Here is a 12,088-nt window from a genome sequence, read left to right on the forward strand (position 1 = left end):
TGGGAAGCCATTGGAGGCAGACAATCTTTTTTCAAAAAGAACAACTAGTAAAAAACTTCTTTTGATTCAGACTTGATTGCTCTCGTCTTGTGTTCTTGTTGATTTCTTATCTATTTCTCTACATGATTAATCTGAAATCCACCATGGGTTTAAGAGGAATCATGGAGATTAGTGAGTAATCACCTTTTGAATTCATGGGTTAGGGAGATCAAGGGTGATTAGGTTAGTTCTAGGATGTTTTAGTGTAGATCATTCTTGTTCCTTGCTAGTAGAGTATTCATAATGCATCTTCTGAGTTGGCCACTCAAAAGTTGATCGATAGGCATTTCCCATCTGAAAGGTGTTCGATGAAATGCTTGAGACAACTCTCCTAAGCTTTTAACATACTTTACCAAAGACATTTGTTGTTAAAGGTGTTAAGATAGCCAATAGACTTGTTAGTAATGATTGCTTTCATATTATTCAACCAAAGACATTTGATGTTTGAAATATGTTAGCAAATGAACATTCATCAAGACATAGAGTTTGTTTAAGATTGTGTCTAAGCTTAAGGTCGATTGTCTGATTGATCATTTGCCATCCTTATTTCGATACTTGATCACCCAAGGTCTAATCCCTATGCCCATGAGTTCTTTTTTCCCTTAGTAAAGAAAGTCATTTCATTTATCATTAATCATTAGTTTAGAAACCTCTTAAATTATCGGTTGCACTTAGATTAAGTGTGTACTTGCATTCTCATTGCTTTGATATCCCTCAGAACTGGTTCGACAATCACTTATACTATAACATTTGTCTTAGGAGACTTGAAATTCCTAACATCAAATTGGCGCTGTTGCCAAATTCTGAGTAGATTTAAACATTGAGATTTAGTCACTTGCGTGAGACGAAGTCATTTTAATTTTGTTTTGTTACTGATTCTTCTTCTTCACCTACCTTTCACTTTCAGGTGTATGAACTTGAGGAGCAGGGGTCCATCAAACCTAGTTCCAATAGTAGCAGACATCAGAGCTTTCGAGAGGGAGTGTGCTAAAGCTAGAAGAGAAGAAGAACAACAAGCCCACTTGTAGAGATTGGATATTGATATGGCAGATCCACCGCAAGGGGCAGAACACCAACCGCGGGCAGCTCGACCCATTGGTACTTATGACCGGTCCAACATTCATGGTCATAGACTGGGAATCCGAGCACCGGCTGTGGCAGCCAACAACTTTGAGGTCAAGTCAGGACTCCTCAACGTGATCGAGAACAACAAATATCATGGCTTGGCTTTAGAGGACCCATTCGATCACTTGGACAGGTTCGACAGCTACTGTGGGTTGTCAAAAACCAATAGTGTGTCAGAGGATGCCTTAAAGCTGAAGTTATTCCCTTTCTCTTTGAGGGATAAGACGCGTCAGTGGGAGAAGTCCCTACCCAGTCACTCTATCATCACTTGGGATGACTGCAAGAAAGCATTCTTGAAGAAGTTCTTCTCTACTTCAAGAACTGCTAAGCTGAGAAATGAGATCTCCAGCTTTCAACAGAAGGACTTGGAAGGATTCAGCGAAGCCTGGGAGAGATTCAAGGGCTACCAAGCTCAATGCCCTCACCATGGTTTCTCTAAGGAAAGCCTGTTGAGCACATTCTACAGGGGAGCTCTTCCTAAGTACAGAGCCAGATTGGATACAGCTAGCAATGATTCTTCTTGGGAAGAACTGAGGAAGATGCAGAGGAGCTGGTTAACAACATGGTGAAGAGTGATGCAGTCTACAGTGCAAACCACTACAGAGGCAGTAGGGGTGATGATAAGCAGACGAGGAAAGAGATCAAAGCTTTGGAAGACAAGATCGACCTACTCATTGCTGAAAAAGCCACCCAAGAGCAGCTGAAGTTTGTTGGTAACTCCAAGCATTATGATCCACCTGCTGTCAATGAGGTTGAGGGGGTCAAGAGGAGTTGTGTTTCATTAACAACAATGGTAGCTAGTACAAAAAAGAGCCCAACTTTCAGTACAACAACTACCAACAAAAATCCTATCCCAACAACCAACAGAGTGGTTATCCGCCTAGAAACAACCAGCAAGGCAGCTATCAGGCTCACCAAAACCCCTCGTCTAGTTCCACTGCTCCTCAAGAGAGCAGCACTGATACCTTACTGAAACAAATCTTGGAGTCTCAGACTAGAAGTGAGAAGCATGTTGGTTATGAGTTGAAGAACCTTCATTCCAAGATTGATGGGAGCTACAATGAGCTCAACAACAAGTTCTCACATCTTGCTTTTACAGTCAAGAATTTAGAGAATGAGTTTGCTTCCAAGAAAACTCACCAGACTCGCCAGCAAGGATCTCTACCTGGAAAATCTGACCAAAATCCCAAGGAGGCCAAATCTATCACCCTTAGGAGTGGTAAGCAGTTACCTCCTACAACCCTCACCAGGGATGCTGAGAAACTAGGTGAGGAGGTGGCCATCAACTTAGATGATGAAGTGGTGATTGTTGATGAGAAAATCAATGATGAAATCTTGGAGAAGATTGTGGAAGCCAAAGGTAAAGGAAAGGTTGGAGAAAAGAAGGAAACAGTGAAAGATGGTGAAGTTCTTGCTCCAGCAAGTGAAAATTCTTTTGTTCCTCCTCCCTATGAACCCAAACTACCATTCACTGGTAGATTCAAGAGGCAGCTGCTAGAGAAGTACAAGGCTTTGTTTGAGAAGAAAATGAGTGAAGCTCAGGTTGCAATGCCCATCATCGATGCTTTCATGTTGATTCCTCAATACAACAAGTTCCTGAAAGATGTTGTAGCTGCAAAGAAGAAGGAAATGGAAAGCATGATGATTCTTACCCATGAGTGCAGTGCCATCATCCAGAGGCTTGATGTTCCAGAGAAGTTAGAGGATCCAGGATGCTTCACACTACCTTGTGCTCTTGGACCTATGGTATTTGAGAAATATCTCTGCGATTTGGGAGCTAGTGTCAGCGTGATGCCTTTGTCTGTTGCAAAGAAGCTTGGATTCACTCAGTACAAGAAGTGTAGACTCTCTCTGGTGTTAGCTGATCGTTCAGTGAAGTACCCTGTGGGTATCTTACAGGACCTCCCTGTGAAGATTGGAAGGTATGAGATACCTACAGATTTTGTGGTGCTCGAGATGGGTGAGGAGGCTCAAGACCCATTGATTCTTGGAAGACCATTCCTAGCTACAACAGGAGCAATTGTTAATGTGAAAGAGGGCACGATTGATCTCCATTTGGGTAAAAGGCATGTTCTCCACTTTGACATCAAGGGGAAAATGAAGAAACCAACTGTGTTCGGGCAAGCCTTCTATATTGAAGAGATGAGCACTCCTACTGATGAGCACCCTGAAGAGTTACCACCTGAGGACGACGAGGAGGGAGCATCTCCCTCTACTCATTCCCCATAGAAGGTAACCCACTACTTTCCCTTGTATATACTATTTTGTTTTTGTATATTAGTTTTCTCTTTTTGGGTATCTCTCTCTCCTTGACAACACAGACACTGTGTCATTTAAGTTTGGGGGAGGTACCAAATATTTGATCACGTTTGCTTTGATGATTTTGAGTCTCATGCATTGCATTATACATATATATTTGCATAAAAAAAAAATTATTAAGTTTGCATCATTTGCATTTCTAGAAGAGTCTATAGCATATAGGTTGCATTTACTTGCATTGGGAGCAATGATTTGAAATGTCTTGTAAAGAACATTACTTGGCACCTGAGTAGCTTATGCACCTCTCAAAAAAACTTGCATGCTTCGAGCCTTGAAAACTCTTCTTGAAACTTGTTGATTGCTGAAACTCAGTCTTTGAAGCCAACTACAACCTTATTTGAACTGAACGAACTTAATGCATCTTGCTCATGGTCCCTTGTGTACTGAATCATGGATATACACACTTGAGTTGTCACATCTTTTATGCCAATCTTTTTTGACAAACTCTAGTGGTACACCATTCCCAAAATCCCTTCCTCCTTTTAAGCTTTCATTATTTGATGAGTGAGGCTTTTTTTCGGAAAATCTTACATGTGCATAATGTTGAGAGTATCGGGAACGACAATTCTTGGTCTTCATTCTTGCTAGATTAAGTACTCTATTGTCTAGCTATAGGTGGGGGTGAGTGTGGTGACTATGGTTTGGAAGCATGAAAAGTTCGAAGGAAAAGAATAGACTCTTTGTGTTTAAATGGATAATCTTATTGGAATTAATAGATAAACGTCTAGCTCGAGTTTATGAAAAGTCTTGGCCCCCGAAAAAAAATATATATATAAAAAAAAAAAAAAGCTGGCAAAGTTGTTTAGAGCTAAGATTTGTTTAGAAGTTGAGAAAATCTTTTATAGATTTCAAAGAAAAAGAGTTTTATGTGCAAAGTATTCTTGAGATCTTTTGGTGAGAGATGAGAGTTGAGTTTGACATTGGGAAGTGATTGCGTAACCTGTATGTTTGGGAAAAGGGTAGAACAATGGAGATTGAGCACTGTATGCATGAGTTGGTCCCTTTCTTAGATATATTATGTGCAATGTCAAGGCTACTTGTTTTGAGAGTAAACCACTTTAAAAGATCATGGATTTTGAACCTCTTGACCCACTTGAATAAAAGCCTTCCCTTACTCAACCAAATGATTTGGACCAATTGACCATTTGCAAGAATTCACTTGATGCTATGCTTAATGAACTTGAGAGTTGGCTGATTTGCATGTGCGAATGCATGATGATGAGTGTAAGGATGAAAAGAGTTGAGATATGCCTAGAGAAGCTAGAGTATAATAAGAGGGTGTACTAATGCAGAATTTAGATGTTGATTTGAGTGCTTTGTGTGTTTCTTTTGGCTATGAGTTCCCACCTTCAAACCTCTCTCCCTATGAGTTCTAGAAAGTTTACTTGAGGACAAGTAAAAGAATAAGTTTGGGGGAGTTGATATCTTGCATATTTACATTGTCCTATCCATTTATTCATGTGCATTTTCATCATATAGATTAGGATTTAGCCATGTCTAGGTTGCATTTTGCATACATATGTCTCTATTAGGTATTGGAGTACCACATGGAGTTCCTGGAGACATTTGGGTGCATTTGGAGCTCAGAGGAGGTGATTAGAGTGATCTTTGGACGAGCACTGCCTGGAGCGACTTCCCGGAGCGACTACATGAAGTCGCTGTGCACCACATCCCAGAGCGACTTTCCCAGAGCGACCGCACGAAGTCGCTCGCGTTTTCACGTCCGGAGACACACGGTTTTGACCCCTGGAGCGACCTCCCAGAGCGACGTGCTGAAGTCGCTCCCGATGTTCAGAGCGACCTGTTGGAGCGACACACCAAGGTCGCTCGCGTCCTCTCGTCCGGAGACACCAAAATCGAGCATCCTGGAGCGACCTGCCAAGGTCGCTCCCAGCCAGAGCGACCAGCTAGAGCGACCAGCTCAAGTCGCTCGCGTTTTGACGGGGCGAGACACGAAGAAACGCGTCGGGAGCGACCTCCTAGCAGCGACTATGCTAGATCGCTCCGCGTGTTTTGCTTGGACGATTTTTATGTTATTTCAGGGGCCTTTTGGTCATTTGTTTTGTTGTTTTGCATGGCCCAAACCTAAGTTAAGTACTTGAGAAGCCATTGGAGGCAGACAATCTTTTTTCAAAAAGAACAACTAGTAAAAAACTTCTTTTGATTCAGACTTGATTGCTCTCGTCTTGTGTTCTTGTTGATTTCTTATCTATTTCTCTACATGATTAATCTGAAATCCACCATGGGTTTAAGAGGAATCATGGAGATTAGTGAGTAATCACCTTTTGAATTCATGGGTTAGGGAGATCAAGGGTGATTAGGTTAGTTCTAGGATGTTTTAGTGTAGATCATTCTTGTTCCTTACTAGTAGAGTATTCATAATGCATCTTCTGAGTTGGCCACTCAAAAGTTGATCGATAGGCATTTCCCACCCGAAAGGTGTTCGATGAAATGCCTGAGACAACTCTCCTAAGCTTTTAACATACTTTACTAAAGACATTTGTTTTTAAAGGTGTTAAGATAGCCAATAGACTTGTTAGTAATGATTGCTTTCATATTATTCAACCAAAGACATCTGATGTTTGAAATATGTTAGCAAATGAACATTCATCTAGACATAGAGTTTGTTTAAGATTGTGTCTAAGCTTAAGGTCGATAGTATGATTGATCATTTGCCATCCTTAGTTCGATACTTGATCACCCAAGGTCTAATCCCTATGTACATGAGTTCTCTTTTCCCTTAGTAATGAAAGTTATTTCATTTATCATTAATCATTAGTTTAAAAACTTCTTAAATTATCGGTTGCACTTAGATTAAATGAGTACTTGCATTTTCATTACTTTGATATCCCTCATAACTGGTTCGACAATCACTTATACTACAACATTTTTCTTAGGATACTTGAAATTCCTAACATCAATTATCCAAATGGAAAGAGTCAGATTGATCATTCTACACAATTACCTTTTAAAGATTTCTTGATGAATAAAAAATAGTAAAAATATATTTGTATTATTGTTTTGGTACTGGCCGACATGGATTCATAAAAATCTGAAAAATACTAATAACAAATATAATAACAAATATAATCATGGTTGCATCATACATGCTTTTTCTTTATGATTATAGTCATTAAACACTCTATAATTTTCAACAAGTGCTTGAATCTTTCAGCGGTGAAGGATCAAATATTCAAATCCAGCAAATATTCAAAAATCTTCAAATGTTTGAAAACCAATATTCCAACTTATTGTGGCTTTGGATGTAAAACTCTATAAAGCGAATGAATGCCAATCTAAATGAAATGTGTTTTATGTTTGGAAATTTCTAACTAGATTTGAAATGGTGATCCGAATATGTGGTCACAAATTATTCATAGAATGTATTTTTATGTGGTTTAATATAAATAGTTAGTGTGTAATCTATCGTTTTGCAGTGTAATATTTTTATTCATAATGATATATTTTTAATCATTGTATTACTTAGTTTTATATTCATCCGATGTTCTGAAAGAAGTTTAGTCATTAGAATTTATGTTTTCATTGAGAAAAAGTAAAGTTTTTTTCCCACCAAAATTCTTGTTGTTCATCTCGGTAGAAGAATTGGTTGAAAACAAAGATGTTGTTTTATTGTTGGGAGAATAAATTAACCTAAGATTTGCATAGATAGGTCGAGTTCATAATATTTAGGGCGAATCCCATAAATATAACTCTAAGAAGTTTTTTTATATCACAAAACATGACACAAGAGACAATATCAAAAATAACATCCAATAAACATTTTAAAATCAAAATGATCTTAAAACCTAAATCCTAACTAGACCTACCCCTAAATACCAATCCTAAAACTATACTAAAACTTAAATCCAAATTTAAAATATATTTATTATATAGTTTATTATTTACATACATTCATTTTTTTTAATACATATATAATAATAATAACAAATCTTTTTGTGTTTTCTGTTGATGTCACTATCTTTTATAGGGAAAATTTTAAATCTAATGGTTGATTTTATCATAGTTTTGTAATCTACGGACATGGTTTTTTTATAAGATCTTACATCATCAAACTATTTTTGAGAAAATGTTCTTCTCGTACCTTTTTACATCTCTTTTACACTCTTTCATACATTTTTTTCAATTTTTGAACAAACACCTATTTACACGTCTCTTATAATTTTTATATGTCTCTTCTCTTTTAATTCTTGAACAATGCCTCTTTTCACATGCTTCTTTTAATTTCTCAACAATGCATATTTTTACACAACTCTTTTAATTGATGTTCGATAGACCTTTTCACAAATTACTTAACGAGAATTAGATTGACTCATCTCTTTATACTACTTAATAGATCTTCCGACTATTATGGTGAGAGACTTTATTCTTAATATGCATTTTCAAGATGATGACTCTTTGACTATTATTCTTGGGAAATTATGGATTAATTTCTGGGTCAGATCAATTGTGGATGAATTTGAATTACATGGATCATGTGATGATATCATGTTAACTTACATGAACTTCCGACTTAAAATCAATTGACCGATAAGTAAAATGGGTTATCTCTTTTATATATTACGTAAAATCTTTTAACTTTGAATGCGAGACTTTATATTAGATGTACTATGTATTATGTTAACAAATATGCATTTATCTACATAAATTTGGCCTAATCAATTTGCATTAGCTTCTCTAACATTCGGAACAAAATAAGATATAATAAATAAATTTTAATTATCTTATGCTTTTTCATGAAAATAATAAGATATCTGCATAAATTTAGAACTTTAACAAACTCCAGTATTTATGTGTATTTTTAACATGTTGATATTAATATACATTTTTATCCCTCACAAACTTCAGTATTTAATCACATTCTTTTTATATGTCCAAGTACATTATTTTCAAAATTTTAATATATTTAATTAGTTATATAGTTATAAATAGATAGATATTTGTATTTATATTCTTTAATGAAAGTTATTCAGCAATTTATATACATTCTTGTGTCCTATTTTGGGATAAAACTTGTTATAGGGCAATTTCAAAGTTTTTTCTACTCGTCTTTACAGAGTAAAAAAAAAAAATTATAAGAGAAAAAGTCAAAAAAACATAGACGGGTCACCCACACATCTCTCAACCGGAGTATTTTCTTTAGTCACCGCAAAATCCACAATCTTGATTTTTTTTCGATTAAAACATAATCCTGATTATGAAAAGAACACTATAGGTACACTACTCATCACAACAAGAAACAATCAGTTGATCAATTGAAGCTCATTTACTATCCAGGAAAACAAAAACAACACTTCATATAAGATAGAGTTGTTAGAATCATGTCTAATTTGCAATAATCGTACAACGCTGGACAGACCAGGTGTCAAGCTAACGTCTCTTCTTTCATCCCATTTCTTGTTTAAATAGGTTATCAAAAATAAATTTGTTTATGTAATAATGTATATATTGGTAATATGCAGGAGAAGGCCGAGCAATGGACTGAATCTGCCAAGGAAATTGTACACAGCGCTCGTGACAAGACTGCTAACGCTGCTCAGTCCACCAAAGAATCCGCCCAACATGGCCAACAACAAGTCTCTGGTTTCATCCAACAAGTAATATCAATTAACCATTAATTTGTTCTCATAATATGAATTTTAGCAAGACTACCACTACAAGAAAACACCGGTATTCCGACTACGAATATCGTCGGTATGTCCTCGGAATAACGGTATTCCGAGGACATACCGACGAGAATGGTCGTCGGAAATTTCTCGTCGGAAACCAAAGTTTCTTCAGAATTTTCTCGGAAAATTCCGATGGAATACCGAGAATTAAAGATTCTGAGGATATTCCGAAGAACCATTTCCTAGGACTGGTCGTCGGTATCTCCTCGGATATTTCCGATGGAACGGTCCTCAGAACCATTCCGAGAGAAAAGAGGTATCGGAATATTCCGACGAACTTTGGCCGTCGGAATATTCCGAGGAAGTGCATCCGTCGGGATATTCCGAGGAACTACGGCCGTCAGAATATTCCGAGAAACATTTTCCGTCGGGATATTCCGAGGAGATATGCCCTCGGACTATTCCGAGGAAGTTGTCGTCGGAATATCCCGAGGCATACACTTCCTCGGAATATTTCCAAAAATAATTTTTTTTTTTTAAATTAAAAATTTATTTTTTTAATTGTAATTCGAAAATATATAATTAAAATTGAAATAGAAAACATATTAGATAATATTCAAAGTTGTACATACCAAAATAAAACATTCAAAGTTTTTGAAAAAAAAATGAAACTACGGGAAGTGCTCGTTCGGGTACATCCTCTTCATCATCTTCATCATTTGCTCGTTCTGCTTCCTCGTTGCCTCCCATCCCGCCTCTTGATCCGCCATCTTTTGCTCCAACGCAGCTATGCGGTCATCTTTGTCCTTCAACTGGTCCATAAGAACTTCTGGATCAACATAGGGATGTGGTGCAGAAGGAGGAACCGACCGGGCTCGACGACCCAAACCGACCAAACGTCCCTTATTCTTTGGAACCGACTGAAATAGAAAATAAACAAATTTAAATAATAGAAAAAATGATAAAATGAAAATAAAGAAATAAATGAATTGAACTTTTTTATAAAGAACATACCGATTCAACGATTTCGTTGATTCGAATCCGGGACAAGTTGGTCGAAGCCGTCGAAGTGGCGTCCATGTCGGTTTGAAGTTGAGATAGACGGGTCTCTTCGTCTTCCTTCTGAGTTTCGATCAGGCTGAACACATCCCTCACAACACCATCATCAATCTCCCCGGTGTGCTTGTTGGTATGCGCCTTCTTCATTAGGAAGAAATCATCAACCGGCTCGCCATCATTTTCATCCGCCTTAAAAAAAACAAAAGTTAAACAAACATTAGAAATTAGAAAAAATGCATAAAAAACAAAATAAAAATACTTAAATAATTAAAAAAAAGATTGAACTTACCAAGCGATCCCCCAGAGTGGCAATAGTCTGGGCACCCAAATTGTGCTTGTACATGCCCTTCCCGCAACGATCGCTCTTGCGGTTGGCGGAGTTGGTCACGAAGGTAGCTTTCGTCTCGTCCTTATCCCAATGCACACACAACTCCTCCCAGACCGTGCTGTTGATCGACTTTGGGACCTTTTAATAAAAAAATATAAAATAGTTTAATAAATCCAAAAATAGTTTTATAAATTCAAAAAATTGTTTAATAAATTAAAAAAAACCTGGTTGATGAGCCACTTCTGCTTCCACTCGTAGATCTGCTTCCCATAGTTGTCCATAACTTTATGGACGAAGGCGTCACGGATAAAGTTCGTGTGATCGGGATTCCAGGTGAACTCTTGCTGAAAAAAAAACACAATTTGTAGAAATTTTATATTAAAGATTAAAAATATAAGTTAAAAAATTAGAATACTTACCGCAAACTGACGAAACCACATCTCCTGGTCCTCGGCAGGGAAGTGAGTGAAAGTCGGATATCTCTTGCTGAGGTTCGAGTACATCATGTTGTTGATCCATGCGTTGATCCCGTTCCCGGATCGGTTGAACTTAATATAAGAAACAAATTATTAATAATGAATCAAATTTTAATGAAAGGAAAAAAAAAGACTTTTAATTACCATGTTTGACGTCGTCCCTTTGGACACGGAGTGAGATAGGGAAGATGCTCACGACCGGGCTGTTGAACCAACTGGGCAACAGTCATCACTCCCGGAACGACTGGAGGAGCGGGAGGGGGTGCAGCAACGGGAGGGGGTACAGCAGCGGGAGCAAAAACCGGAGCGGGAAATGAAGAATTCCGACAGTGGCTGCTCGACCCCCGAGAGTGGCTGGACGAAACCTGAGAGTGGCTCCCCGTACCACTACGACCTCGTGGTGAGGCACGACGAGATCGAGACCGGGTCTGATCACCAGTAGACCTGTAACTTAAAAAAACATATTTAAAAATAGTTTTAATAAATATTAATTGAAAAAATATTTAAAATTAGTTATAATAAATATATAAATTAAAAAAACATATTTAAAAATAGTTTTGATAAATATTAATTGAAAAATAGTTTTTATAAATACAAAAAATAATAAAATAGTGTTTATAAATCAAAAAAATGTTTTATAAATACAAAATTAGTTTTAATAAATATAAATATTTTAATAAATATGAAATCATCTTTTATAAATCCGAAAATTGAATTTATATACAAAAAACTTTTTGTAAAATACAAAAATCGAATTTATATACAAAAATCAATTTTATAAATACAAAATAATAAAAAATTTATAAAAAAATTCTAAATCAATTCAACACATCAAATTATCCAACCAAATCACAATTCTAAACCTATTACACAACCAAATCACAATCCTAACCAATCACCCTAACAAAAATCTATCAAAAAACTTCTAAAATCATCAAATCTACACAAAAACCTAACAAATAGAACCTAAGAGAGTGGGATAGAATCCTTACATGATTTGTGTAGGTGTAGAGAGGATTCGCCGGAGAGATCGTCGCGAGAGAAGTGGGAGATCGCCGGAGAGGAGGGAGAGGAGCCGGAGAGGAAGAAGAGAGAAATGGGGAAGAAGAAGTGTT

At 37.0% G+C, this 12,088-nt stretch overlaps 1 non-coding gene across 1 annotated transcript; it reads right to left on the bottom strand.

Annotated features, from left to right (window-relative positions):
• Nucleotides 1-1,490: 1,490 nt before the first annotated feature.
• LOC125584698 lies at nucleotides 1,491-1,597 on the bottom strand. Its single transcript, XR_007321607.1, has one exon. It is a non-coding gene; the product is annotated as a small nucleolar RNA R71 (small nucleolar RNA).
• Nucleotides 1,598-12,088: the final 10,491 nt, after the last annotated feature.

The sequence above is a fragment of the Brassica napus genome, chromosome C3 (assembly GCF_020379485.1).
Source record: "Brassica napus cultivar Da-Ae chromosome C3, Da-Ae, whole genome shotgun sequence".
Lineage (NCBI taxonomy): Eukaryota > Viridiplantae > Streptophyta > Magnoliopsida > Brassicales > Brassicaceae > Brassica > Brassica napus.